The sequence below is a fragment of the Ursus arctos genome, unplaced genomic scaffold (assembly GCF_023065955.2).
Source record: "Ursus arctos isolate Adak ecotype North America unplaced genomic scaffold, UrsArc2.0 scaffold_11, whole genome shotgun sequence".
Classification (NCBI taxonomy): Eukaryota; Metazoa; Chordata; class Mammalia; order Carnivora; family Ursidae; genus Ursus; species Ursus arctos.
This window is the reverse complement of record NW_026622775.1, coordinates 69,346,156-69,360,281: the sequence shown is the minus strand read 5'-3', so window position 1 is coordinate 69,360,281 and position 14,126 is coordinate 69,346,156. Positions and strand designations below refer to the sequence as shown.

Here is a 14,126-nt window from a genome sequence, read left to right as displayed (position 1 = left end):
CAGATGCTTCTCTCTTCTTTCAAAAATAACTTTTATGCTTTTTTCTTCTGCAACAGTTAGCAAACTAGTGATAAAACTCCGGACAATGCAAACAAGTAAAAGGAAGAAAACAGTCTGCAGCGTCACTGATGGAGGGAGCCATGACCAACACCGCGCTATGTACCCCTCCAGCCTTCCTTTTGTACATCGGATATCCTTTCACACATTGGAATCGTTTTCTACATACTTGCTGTGTAAACTGCTTTTCCCATTTACCGGTCTATTGCAAATATTATGCCACCTTGACTCTTCTTTTACAAGAGTTTTATCCACATACCATAAAATTGGATAATCTTTTCACGAATTTTTTTTACTGCTATAAAACATTGTTGAAATTAATATCCTTGTAGCTAAAACTGTGCACAGTCTTGGGATGAACTCCAAGAAGTAAAATTGCTGGGTCAAAGAGCTGGCAAAAAGTCAACACTTTCGCAAAACTATATTAACTGCCCTCCAGAAAGACTGTCAACGCATACACCAGCCAGCGGTATGCAGATTTCCTCACAGGTTCAGAATTCTAGCTATAACCAGGTCTTCAAACCTTTCTCCATCTGATAAGCAGAAAAGAGTATTTTTGTTTTAACTAGCATTTCTTTTGTTACTAGTGATGTTGAATGCTCCCCCCCATTCTTATTGGCCACCTGCATTTGTCTTTTTTCTTTCTCCTTCCCTCCTTGCTTTTCTTTCTCTCTCTCCCTTCTTCCCTCCCTCCCTTTCTTTCTTTTTTTTGGAAATTCTCTCTTCACGCTTTTTATCCCCTTTTCTACCTAATGTTCATCTTTCCCTTATGGCTTTATAAAATCCATTTTTCTCATTGGCATCCGAACAACCCTCAGGAGGGAAAAACGGCCAGGTGAAAACCAACGTCCAAAAAAGCAAAGCCTGGGTGGGTGCAGAGCAAAATGCCCCGCAGCCTGGCTGCTCCTCCCAAGCGCCCTGCACTTGAGCTTGCGTTCAGCCCCGCCTCGGCCTGAGACCCCAGCTGCCCGCAGCAAGGCGGCCCAGCTAGAGGGCGGTCCCCCTGTTTCTGGCCACCGCCCGCAGCCTGCGGCGCCCTGGTGCCACGCGGGGAACGGAACGGCCGCGTAGAGCGGCCAGGCGCCGGGACGTTCGGGTCGCAGCCGCGGAGGGCGGGCCCCGGCCTGCGGGCTCTGCGCTCCTGCCCCGGGCGGGCGGGGCCCTCGGTCGGGCCGCCCTCCCAGCCCACTAGGGCCGCCGAAGTCCTCCGGGGCAGGCGGCCCGGCGTGGGCGCACATGTGAGCCCGTGGGGGCGCGGGGCGCGGCGTTCGGGTGCCCAGGGTCCCCGGAGGACGGGAAAGCGAGGGGACCGCGCTGACCCGGGGCCTGGACTCCCCGGCCCCGCGGCGGCCGCTCTGGAGCCGCGCCCGGGGCCCCCGCTGCCTCCCGCGGGACTCTCCGGGAACCAGGCCTGGTGAGGACCGGATGGGCTGGGCCGTGCCAGGTTCCGTGGGAGCGCGTGTCCCCTCTCTGCTCGCATTGCCCACGTGTGTGTGGAGGGGGTGCCGTTGGTGATCTGGTACCCGACGCGGCCCCCAGGCTTAGCACGGTGCCTGGCGCATGTGAGACCCTTTTTAAAGAAGATTTGGATAATAACAGGGTACAGCTGGCTCAGAGTAGACCCATCCTCATTCCTGGAAGAGGGGAGGGGGAGGGCAGAGACCAGGCGGACCGCACGCAGGCCTTCCAGATGGCTGGTGAGAGTCACAGTTTTACTTACAAACAACAGACCTCACAAAGGAGCTGGAACAGAGCACCAGGCAGAAGTTCTGAGATTATAGTTAGGTTGGCACAGTTCTATTACCCCTAGAAAACCATTTCCCCTTCTTGAGTGTTTTTCTCTGTAAAACAGATACACCATTCCGACCTGTGATAACAATTGTTCAGCCAGTGAAAACAGTGGCAAAAGCAGAGGAAGAACCTGATTGCCTTATCCTCACTTTTCTCTGGGAGGCGGGAGTCCCGTCGTGGCCGAGCTGTCCTCCCCAAACCCAGTGCCCTCATACAAAGTCATTACTTTCACCTGCTTTAGGTGCCTTGTGTGGATTCCCAGCTGTGAGGATTCATAGGACAGGAGTGAAGGAGAGCAGTCAAACCTCAAACAAGAAAGACTCCCTCTGCTTTCTGCCAGTGGTGTACGTATGTCTCATATCACGCACAGACTTCTTCCAGAAAGGGTCATTAGAGCAGGTGGGAAATGTCATTTTTTATTGAACAATTGCAGGGTTTGGGGCTGAATTTTCACAGCGCCTGCAGTATAGCTCCCTCTGTGGATTTTTCCTCTCAGAGGAGGTGACAGATAAGACTTAGGGTACAGACAACACACCCTCCCTTCTTTTCCTGCAAGAACGGAGGAACAGCCTGTCTGACCTCCTGGTTCCTGTGCTCCATCTCCTTACTCAGTTCCTTTCAGTTCAGAGAATCTTTATAAATTGTGCTATGTTCATGCAAAGTAGTATCACCACGCTTACTGAGTATGTCACTGAACACCTATCACGTCCCCAGTGTGGTGCTTGCTGCTGTCAGAGAGACATAAGAAATGGGAGGAGCACACATTCTTGGGGGGGGGGGTGGGTCCTATTGCCCCATCTAGAATGTAAATGCTGTCCTCATTTTCCTCCTGTTGTCTCTTGGGCTGGTCCTATCTCTCTGGAATGGGAGAATTAGAAGAGAATTTACTCAAGTTTTAAATAGGTGGGCCCAGATGATGGGAGTGTTAAGAGTTATGGGTATAAGAGGTCTGTGTGAGTTAGAACAAAATCAGAGGTTTTTTGCCAGAAGGGACCATGCAAGGGCCATTTGAAAGGGGAAGGCCATGTCCGGGGTCACTTAGCTAAGGAGCAAGAGCAGGGAATGATTTGTAGCTCCTGCTTCCCAAATCCAGGACTCCTCCCACTTCAGTACAAAGGTCAGGAGAGGCTATGGGAGGAGGACGGCCTTGAGCAGGGCTGGGAAAAAGAATTAGGAAAAGAAAACATGGAGTAGTCTGGTCCAGAGCAAACTACATGATTAAAGCAATAGGTGTGGAAGTCAGCAATCCGTGCAGAGACTGAAGGAGGTGGCATTTGGAACACAGTGTTTAGAAGGTGCTGGAAAAGAAGGGTGGGTGGGCAGACCTTCAGAGCAGGAGGGAATTCAGAGCAAGTCCATCGAGTCAGCAAGTCCATCTCATTTCATTTTATAGATGAAAGAAGTGAGGACCAAGTGTTTACTAGACTGGCCTACAGTCAATGGTTGGTAGTTAGCAGAGTCTTTTCTTGACCTTGGATCTTGGTTTCCAATTCTATCTCCTGTACTGGGACGCCTTTTTCTGTCCCTGTCTGTCCCCATTTTGTTTTTCAGCCAGGCTCTAAGTTCCTGGCTGAGGCCAGCTTGCAGAGGACTTGGAAGGATCCTGCTGGACCCAAGATGCAGCTGGGGGCCATGACAAGAGCTCGGGCTCAGTCTCTTCCGTGGTCTGAGTCCCTGGCACCCCCGCCTCCAGTCCCTCATCTGTGACATGAACAGGGTACGCTAGCACAGGGAAGGCATGCAGGTGTCGACTTGCAGGTCACATTCACCCAGCTCGTGGTGGCTAGCTAGGGAGCTGAGTGGCATCGAGACCTGAGAAGCAAGAGGGCTGGCATGGGTTCGTGAGCACTGCCACAGAGCGGGGCGGGAGAGGGGCAGCATGCCCGCTAGGCGTTTGCCATTCTAGGCACTGGGCAAACCATCTTAAGAACTTTCTGGTTCTCAGATTTTATGAATCCACTGAGGTCCTAAACGTCCTCAGTGAGAAGACTGTCGTTATGGGTTGAATTGTGTCCCCTGCCTTGCTCTGGTCAGTCTTTCTAGGGGCTAATCCCTCCCTCTCCGAACCCTGGTCCTGATTCTGCTGCTAGACCTCAGTAATGCTTCCTCCCTGGATCTCTCACGATGGCCAGCCGATGCTCTGCTGTGGAGCCCACCCCGAACACATGCTGCACCCCTCCGTGTGCACATCTACTCTGCTCCACGGCTGCTCTATTCACATCCGCTGATCGGACCAGAGGGCATCTGATACTTGATATGCCTCTCCGTGGTGGTTTTAAAGAAGCTCTCCTCTATGATCACAGGTCAAGGCACTATTCAAGTAAAGTGGATGGGAGGGGGCTTTTGGCTCCCTCGTCTTCCGACGTGTGGGTCCTCTTGCTCCTGGCAACCCTTCCTCTTCTCTCTCTCCAACCCTTCCTCTGGTATCTGTTGGCACCACTGGTTCCCCGGAGAGGTCTGGTGGGCATCTTGGAATCAGAACACATACGTCTGAATCCTGCCTTCACCATATCCAAGCTCTATTGATTTGGGGACAGTTTATTTTTAGAGCCTGAATTTTCTCTTTGGATTATGGAAATAACCTTCCGTGTGTGTGTGTGTGTGTGTGTGTGTGTGTGTGTGTGTGTGTGTAGATTACATGAAATAATGTAAAAATTCCTAGCACACAGCATAGACTCATTCACATTAGTTTTCTTCTTTCCTTCCTGCCAACTTAGAACCCCCGATTGTGGGTACTCGGTAGGTACTCAGCAAATATTTATTGAGTGAGTAAATAAAATTCCTATTTACATCTTCACACCCTACCCAAATTGCCTTTTTCTTCTCATCTAATTGCACTGGAAAGCAAGGTGATAAATTCATTCCTTGTGAAATTTTTGTATTTAGGAGTGTAACACATTAAAGAATAATTACTCTTCCAAGGACAGGGCACTTTTACATCGTAACAGGAACGCCTAGATATGAATTCCAATAGTCGAATTTTACATATTGTCCAATGTTAGAAGCAAGGGCAACAGGGTGTTTCCTGAGTAGGTGGACCCTGCGCATGCCCTTCAGATCAGTGCCGTAGCTGCCTGCTCACCTCGGATTCACTGTGAACTCGCGAAGGTGGCAGGCAGGCGCTGGGGTGATCTGTGGGAGATGAAGATCCCCTGGATGCTAACGTCTCACCCCACCAGCTCATCAGTACCGGTATCTAGACAAGAGGTGGGATCTGGGAGGGGCAGAGTGAGGCCCGGTCCCCTCATCACAGCTGATTTCCTGGGAAATGTGCCGACTCACTGTACGCACTTGTTAGCCCTAAAGGATGAGCCCCTAACCACCTGCTGGACTCGACACCCTAAGGGCCTGTGAAGGTCTGAGGCAGTGAGCCACACTGACACTCCGAGGGGAGAACAGCTGTGTCTGCAGGGTCCACACGGCAGCCCCACGGGGAGCAATGACTCCTCAAGACCCACCACCTCGAAGAAGCCAGCTCCAGCTCCTTCTGCCTTCCCACTTACCTCCAGCACCACCTTTAGCTGCGCTCGGGAAGCGAGAGGGGGCTGGGCATCATCTCGTGCTTTGAGCGGACCAGGTAGGCCAAGCATATTCCATTCCCTCTCTGAGGCCAGTTCCCAAGAGAGGCCAGCCTCAGGAAGGAAGGCAGGACGAAAGCTCAGGAGGCAGCTCAATAGCCTCCATCTTCCAGCAGAACATTATATTAGAAGGTGCTGAGAGGTAGACGTGCTTCGCCTTTGGGGGTCTGGTCATTTTGCTGTGCAAAGGTTGTGTGAGCAATTCCACGCTCGTCCCCCCACCCAGGGACATATAACATTTTCTTATTCTCTGCCTGTTTTATGTATTCATTTGCCCTCCTCCCCACCTTCTTCTACAAGCATGATCTCTGCTTTTATATAGAAACCTGGACACTGCATGGGCTGGTGTTGAAGGTGGGATTGTTACAGAAAAAGCTGGATTTTTTAAAAAAATTAATAAACCCTGTATTTATTGATCACTCATTCTGTATCAATTACTGTGTGAAAAGTGCCTTACAAGTATGGACCAGTTGATTCTCTAGACCAGAGCTTCCCAATAGAAATATAGTGCGAGCCACATATATGATTGAAATTTTTCTGGTAGCCCCATTAAAAAAGTAAAATGAAATAGGTGAAATTAATGTTAATGATATATTCTATTTAGCTCAAATATATCCCAAATATTATCATTCCAGTATGTAATCAATATAAAATTATTAATGAGATTCTTCACATTCTTTTCTTGTACTAAGCCTTTGAAATCTGGTGGGTACTTCACATTCACATTCACAGCACGTCTCAATTCGGTCACGCACATTTCAGGTGCTTGGTGGCCCCACTTGGTGGTGGCCGCCATATTGGATGGCAGAGCTCCAGGAAGCCCTCTGAGAGAGTGTGATGAGCACCCCGACTTCCCCCAGGAAAAACCAAGGGACAGAAGGGCTATGTGATTTTCCTAAGGTCACATGGCTAAGAGGTGATCAAGGCGGGACTTGCCTCTAGGCAGCCAGATACCAGAACTGATACGTTTATTCACTAATCTTCTTACCCCTGTGGCTGAGACTGGTGCACCCGCACTCTGGTATACCCGGCCTTGCCCAGGGACCAGTTTGCCTGAGAAGACTGCTTTGGGTTAAAGGATTTGAGCTTCACTAAGAAATGTACGAGGCTCCAAATGATGACTAACAAAAGCAAAAGAAAGCCTGAATTTTAATTTCAGTAAAACAAACAGAAGGGCACTATGTCTCTTACCTTTTCTGGTGCCTAATCTAAACAAATATGGTAAATTTTCCCTTTACCTTTCTGGACTTTGTGTTTTTTTTAAGATTTTATTTATTTATTTAACAGAGAAAGAGCACAAGCAGGGGGAGCGGCGGGCAGAGGGAGAAGCAGGCTTCCTGCAGAGCGGGAGCCCGACACGGGGCTCGATCCCAGGACCCAGTATCATGAGCTGAGCCAAAGGCAGACGCTTAACTGACTGAGCCACCCAGGCGCCCCTACCCTTCTGGACATTTGATGACATTTGGATTGATGGAAGACAAGTTCCTCCTCTTCACACCTACTCTATCCTGGTCAGAAATTTTATTCTGCTAAAGACATCAAAAAAAAAAAAAAAAAGGTGGAGACATCTGATCAAATGTGGTATCTGTGACCACAGCTGGGGGAGATTTTGGCAACAGGAAGATCTATTTTCAGCATTCACCTTTGAAGACCTCCCAGGTCATCGATGGCCCAATAAGGGTCCATGCCAGTGAGGACGCATTACCACCCAACATGGAAATTCCAGGAGCTTCCTCCACCCGGAACACAGGCCAGCTGGGTCCGCAGAACATTTCTGTAGCTTGCTCCCACATACCAAAAAGCAAGCTCAAGAGGGTTTCAGCAACCCTCTCCAGGCAAGCTGAGGAAAGTTCACGAGGGGGAAGCTCACCTTGGAGAGTGTTCTGTTAAAACCTCATGTGACTGAAGTCGAGGAACTACAGTAGCAGATGGTCTTAATTACTCACACAGTTTAGCTCGGGAGTGGGCCATCATCAGGGGGTTCAAGGCAAGATGCCCATGGACCGTAGTATGTGTTTAACACGAATGGGAGCCAGTGTGTGCCAGAAAAAAGCTGGCTGTGGCCGTGGCTTATCAGAAAGTGGTAAATTATCTCTCCTAATATTTTCTCACTCGGCTCTCGGCTAAGCAGTTGAGGACATTCTTACATTCAATTCAATCCACTGGAGGATACAACTTTCACACAATGGATGCTAGTATAAGCTTGGCCAACGAGAGGCTCTATGTCCCCAGGGGGTATCTGGGAGAGATAGGGAAAGAATTCTTCACATGACTGGGATCAAAGGTCCCAGGCATTCCTGACAAACCGGGACTCAGCTCACCTTCCTCAAGCGCCTTAAGCAACCCGGCACGCAGGGGCCCACTCAGACAGCCTGCACGTTCTTCCCCCATGGAGAATGGGCTGCATGCATTCCCACATCTCTGCTGTCAGTACACAGCATGGAGTAATAGTTTAGAGGCATGCAGAACAGACTTCAAATTTCATTTCCACTTCCTCGCTTTGCGACCTCGGGCACACTGAGATTTTCCAAGTCTCTGCATTTCAGCTGTAAAATGGATGCAATATGTACCTAAAAGCAAATTTTTATTTTTATTTTTTAAAGATTTTATTTCTTTATTTGAGAGAGAGTGAGAGAGAGAGAGCGCACAAGCAGGGGGGAGGAGCAGAGGGAGAGGGAGAACCAGACTGAGCAGGGAGCCCGATGTGGGGCTCTATCCCAGGACCCTGGGATCATGACCTGAGCCAAAGGCAGAAACTTAACAGACTGAGCCACCCCAGGCGCCCTAAAAGCAACTTTTTAAAGGGAGAACAAGAAACACACTATTTTTCAGGATTGTTATAAAAATCAAAGATCGTATTTCTTAAGTTCCTGATCCACAGTAGGTGGTCAAAAATATCAGGTAAAGTATTTGGGTTCAAACAGGTGCAGCCTGCCAGATCAAGGTCAGGCGATTTACGTGCCAACCGCAAGATGCTAAGCTGCGTATGGAAATGGCTGTATTTAATTTTGATCTTCAGATCTGGGGGAACTGGTAACTCCCAAGGATGAGCTTAGTTCCTCCTGGATCCAGCCCTTGGAAAAACTCCATTGAAAACTAGAAATATACATTTGCTCCAAAGACCATATGATACGGAAGAAAAGCTTAATTACCTAAGTCAATAGGTGTCTTCACATGGGCCGTATCACCAGGTAGGTGCTACCTTGTGTGAAGTTCAACGGGAAGATGGGCTCCAGCGAGCCTGCGGTCTCTGCAAATAAGACTTTTAAGTGGAGTCTAAGTCATCAATGCTTCTTGGTCTTGCTGGGGCCGGGGACGTGGTCAGAGGGAGGGAGAGAAAGTTTCTAACCCTGGGTCTTGTTCAAGTTTCTCATCTGATCATGAACAGAGCTTCATCAATGGTCTAATAAACATCATTCTTTGAGGACATCTTTAGCTTCAAAGCATATGTCACCGCAGGACTTTCCAGTACATTCTAGAAACACCAATTTCTAGGATTCCAAGAGTGGCACTGTTCTCATAATGGATAAAGATTTGAAAATCTTTTACTTAATTTTAACCAAGCAGGGCTCCAAAAGACAAAGGAGAAAATGTAAAAACTGGAAATTCCAGGGTCTTTTTCTTAAGCACTATTTCGACAGCTGAATCATTCTGCCTAGCAAAGAATATGACAGGCCTACTCCAGAGAAATCTGAGTCTCAAGTAGCCTTGGGACCACTCAAATGCTTTTCTTCCCCTAGAAGCAATCCCGTCTGAATCACTCCATCATCTACCTGAAAAGGGTATTCTGTCCTATAGAACTTGCCTGCCTAAAAATATTTTCTGAAAAGTCAGATGGCTATTGACTTCCCTGGTACAGCCTTAAACAACAAGACAAGCCATGGCCTCTTACCACGGACGCCTCGCTTTGTCGCACCCAGTCATGTGACCAACCGATTCCCAGTTAGTAACAAAGGCACGCACAGATGGGGGGGCACATTGTAAATATCGTTCACTGTGCGTGTGTAGTGCATTTAGCAGAAAGCCCTACCCTTACACAAGCTGATCCCCTCAACGGCACCCCCTCCGCCTGCCCACCAACAGGACTGTCTGGGGCCTCCGAGAGCAGGCCTCGCTCCAGCTTCGTATGACTGGGTCTGTCGTTTCTAGGCCTTTCGTAGGTAGGGAAATGCATCATTCCTCCCAGCCCTGGCTCCACATCTTGCGCTCTGCAGCTCCTAGGAAGGGGCCTTCCTGCGCCACACGGGAAGGGAAGCGTCACGTAAGCAAGGGTACCACTCCCCAGCCAGGAGCAGTGGCCCACGACGCAAAGGGCACTTGCTTAATGTTCGTTGAACAGTGGAGCACAGAACTCAACAGAATTCTTTCACCCAGACAGAATGCTCCACTTAACATCGCCGCCAGATGTCGGCATTCAGATAGGGGGTCAAGGGGTGGGGTGGGGGCTGTCTCCTTCATCAGACCCTCATGGCTAGGGATTCCTGCTGGATCAGCAGGAGTGATGAATGGTCCTCATTCACGGCCCAGGGCGCCCCATGGGGAGGCTATCCCAGCTGTGGTCCTGGTGCTGCTTCTGGCCTCACACGGAACACATTCCTTTGTGGAAGAAGGCTGCCTTTGGTGAATGGGGTGTGCTCAGAGAATGAGGGAAGCGGTGGGGGACGATGGGGCCCTTCTGAACCACCTCAGACAAGAATGCAGACTTTGACACCAGCCTCGGCCAGGGCTGGTCCATTTGGCCCCTGGCCAAAGATTCCACCTCAGTTCTGTCTATTTCTGGCCACGGAGCAGGAATGTTCAGGGCACAGGGAAACGGTGAGAAGGGAAGCATATAAAGCTGAATTTTTTTCATCCTCCAGAAAGAGGCCTTTGTCAGGCCTAATTTGTTGTGATCAACTGGGGTTCCCCACAGTCCACCTCTGGCTCTGGGTGGAATCTCATTTTAACCAGGCTCTCTGTTGGGGAGGCTGAAGGTACAATTTCCAGCTCTTAAAAGTGTGCCTAATGGAGACTGTCGGACCAGATTAGAAACATAGATAGCGTCTGTAAGAGACGCATTTTACCTTTACAGCACAAAGCCCAGAGAGAGAGGCAGCGAGCATCCGAACTCAGTGCTCCTGCTTGAAGGCGGTACTATCATAATGGCAGCGGGAACCGTGTGAGGCCAAGAGGCCCCCTGGGTTCAAATTAACCAATCCCTAGGCCCTAAGAAAAGGAAGACCTAGTTTGACTACGGGAGAACATACAATAATTGAAAGAACAGGGTGTTGGCCTCTAGAGTGGTCTCAGATTCAGATCTGGCTTCTGCAAATAGAGAAGGGCCTTACCAGCTTGATACTGGAGGTATCAAGGGCCCAGTACCATGACTGGCTCATGGCAATGCTTGATGAGTGGTGACTATTATAATCAGATAAAAATCAGCAAGAACCTGGAAAAAAATCCCAGGAGGGATGTCACCTCACTCATCAACCACTCTTAACACACTACTTGGACACCAGGTTTTAACCATCCCCCCTCTTCCCCTCCCTACACACACACTGTGTCCCAGAGCTAACGATCAGTAGCCAGACTGGTCTGAGTTTCTGCACCACTTTCGAAGGGGAGGAGAACAGAAGCCAGAGCCAGAATGGTGTGCAGACTTGGTCAGCAATCCAATCACTGCAAATACGTTGTGTTTTTAGGGCAGGAAGTGTCGTTGGGGATGGAACCCACTGCATGCAAATTCCGGGAGGGTAGGTCCAGGCCCAGACAGGTAGGGAGGGGTTTTGGCAGGGCCAGTAAGGGTAAGAGGAGTATACTGGGCAGGAGGTGGAGGGAGTTCTGGGCTACAGGGAGTCTACAAACCAGTTCTTCAAGGAGATGGCCCCTCAAAAGTGGCCAAGGAAGCATCTCCTGCTTAGCTTCCCTCATGCCTCAGGTAGGGCAAGTCCTAGCAGGACACACTCTTGGCTTTGTCCACCTTCTGTGGTCTCCACTAGCTTCCAGGCCAAGCTCTCATTCAAATGATACAACCTCGGCCAACAGCCAACTGTTCAGGCCCGAGGCCTTCAGATGAGAATAAGACCCCCGGGGCCAGCAAAGGAAGGAGTAGCCGGCACAGAGACCACAGCCCCATCTTTAGCTTGTCTGGAAATGTCTGGCTACACCGAGGAGGGGGTAGGAGGGCTGTTCTCAAGTTTGTTAAGAGCCTGCGATCTGGGATTCTGCTGTCCCTAGAAGCACTGGCTCCCTTCCAGAAGCCGAGTGAGTAACAGCAGCAGGCACCGACCGCCACATCACCAAAGCTGGCCGGGCTCAGCTGCACAATGCCAGCTGGTCCTGTGTCACCGGCGATCATTCCCGGAGATAATGGCATCTACAGAGTCGTGGCACATACACACAGACCTACAAGTTCTTGCCCTTACCGAGGCAGGCAGACTTTCTCAGCTACCTTTGGACCGGATCAGTGTCAGTGGTGTTGATCCTAAGTCTTTTCGGGGCCTCCTTCTGGGAATGATTCTATTCTCACTGCATTTCCAAGCACGGCATGGCTGCCACTGGCGGTTACAGGATGCCTCCACTCTCTATAGCGTGACACGCACCCACAACCCTGAGCTCTGGCCACACTGACTGAGGGCATGTGGTTCCCAGAAGACACCTGCTTCCACACTTCCCTGCCTTTGTGCTTGCTGTTCCCTGTTCCAGGACACCACTAGCCACCTCCTGAACACCTACTACTCTTTGTTTAGGAATATACCCACATGTGTATATAAAAAAAATCTTAAGGAACCTACTAAAAGACTATTAGAACTGGTAAGAGTTCAACAAGTTTACAGGAGACAAGATCAATATACAAAAGTTACCTGTTTCTATTCACTTTCAAAGAACAATCCAAAAATGAAATTATGAACTAATTCCATTTACAATAGCACCAAAAAGAATAAAATATTTAGAAATAAATTTAACAAAAGATATGCAAAATTTATCCTCAGAAAACTACAAAACATTGTTGAAAGAAATTAAAGACCTAAATAAGTGGAAAAACATCCCATGTTCATGAAGATGAACTTAACGTCATCAGATGAGAATACACACTGATCTACAGATTCATCAAAGTACCTACTAGTATCCCAAAGGACGTTTTCATAGAAACTGAAAAGCTGATTCTAAAATTTATGCGGCATTTTAAGGGATCCAGAATAGCCGAGACAATTCTGAGAAAGGAGAACAAAGTGGAAAGTCTCACACTTCCCACTTTCAAAAGGTAATGCAAAGCAACAGTTATCAAGATAGTGGGGGTACTGGCATAGACCTACATAGATCCGTGGAATAGAACTGAGAGTCTAGTAATAAGCTCATATATTTATGATTAATTCATTTGGACAAGGGTACCAAGACCATTCAATGGGGGAAACAACAGTCTTTGTAAAAAGAACAGTGCTGGAATAACTGGATAGCCACATGTAAGAGAAAGAAGTTGAGGGGGGCACCTGGATGGCTCAGTCAGTTAAACGTCTGCCCTCGGCTCAGGTCATGATCCCAGGGTCCTGGGATCAAGTCCCGCATCGGGTTCCCTGCTCAGCGGGGAGCCTGCTTCTCCCTCTCCCTCTGCCGCTCCCCCTGCTTGCACGCTCTCTCTGACAAATAAATAAATTAAATCTTTAAAAATAAATAAATAAATAAAATCCTTTTAAAAAGAGAGAGAGAAAGAAGGTGGACTCCTCCTCTGCACTATTTACAAAAATTAATTCAAAATGGATCAAACCCCTACATATAAAAGTTGAAGTATACAACTAGTAGAAGAAAACATAGAGGTAAATCTTCATGACTTTGGGTTTGGCAATGGTTTCTTAACTACGACACCAAAAGCAGAAGCAACACATTAAAAATGTATATATTGTACTTCATCAAAATTTAAAACTGCTGTGCATCAAAAGGCACTATTAAGATGTTCGTGAACCAGGAGAGCAGTAGTAAGGGTAGAAAAAGGCACATTGATCAAGTGTTTGTTGTACTGTTTGCGTGTCTGTCTCCCTTTAAGACTGTGAGCCCCCTAGAGGGCCCATCATCTCTGTATCTCCTGGGTCCTTATAGAATAAATGCTAAGTAAACGTGATGTGAACTGAGAAACAAAGAGACACTATCAAGAATGTGAAAAGACAACGCAGAGAATGGGAGAAAATATTTGTAAGTCATACATTTGAAAGGGCTCTAGTATCCGGAACATATAAAAACTCCTACAATTCAATAAGAAGAAGATAAGCAGCCAAATTTAAAAATGGGCACAGGGCTTGAGCTGACATTTCCCCAAAGAAGATATGCACATGCTCACTGACGCCTGAAAAGACGTCCAACATCATTAGTCACCAGGGAAACACAAATCAAAACTCTAATGAAATACCACTTCACACACACTAGGATGTCTAGGATTTTTTTTAAGCGGGGAAAAAGCAGGTGTTGGTGAAGATGTGGAGAAATCGGAAACTCCACACGTTGACGGTGGAAAGGGAAAATGGTGCAGCCCTTGTGGAAAACAGTTTGGCAATTCCTCAAAAAGATCAACACAGAAACGCCCATGACCCAGCAATTCCGCTCCTGTTTATGCAGCCAAGAGAACTGAAAACAGATGTTCAAACAAAGACTTGTACACTATAATGTGCATAGCAGCACTATTCGTAATAGCCAGAAGGTGGAAACCGCCCAAACGTCCATCGACAGTGA

The 14,126-nt window shown here is 48.4% G+C and overlaps 1 protein-coding gene and 1 long non-coding RNA gene across 5 annotated transcripts in view; one reads left to right on the top strand and one right to left on the bottom strand.

The window, feature by feature from the left end:
- LOXL2 (lysyl oxidase like 2) overlaps positions 1 to 14,126 on the bottom strand; it is an 88,477-nt gene that overhangs the window by 66,493 nt on the left and 7,858 nt on the right. The window lies entirely within an intron of this gene.
- Positions 1,263 to 5,843, top strand: LOC130543366 (uncharacterized). Its single transcript, XR_008958687.1, has 3 exons — positions 1,263 to 1,471; positions 2,090 to 2,192; positions 3,400 to 5,843. It is a non-coding gene; the product is annotated as an uncharacterized LOC130543366 (long non-coding RNA).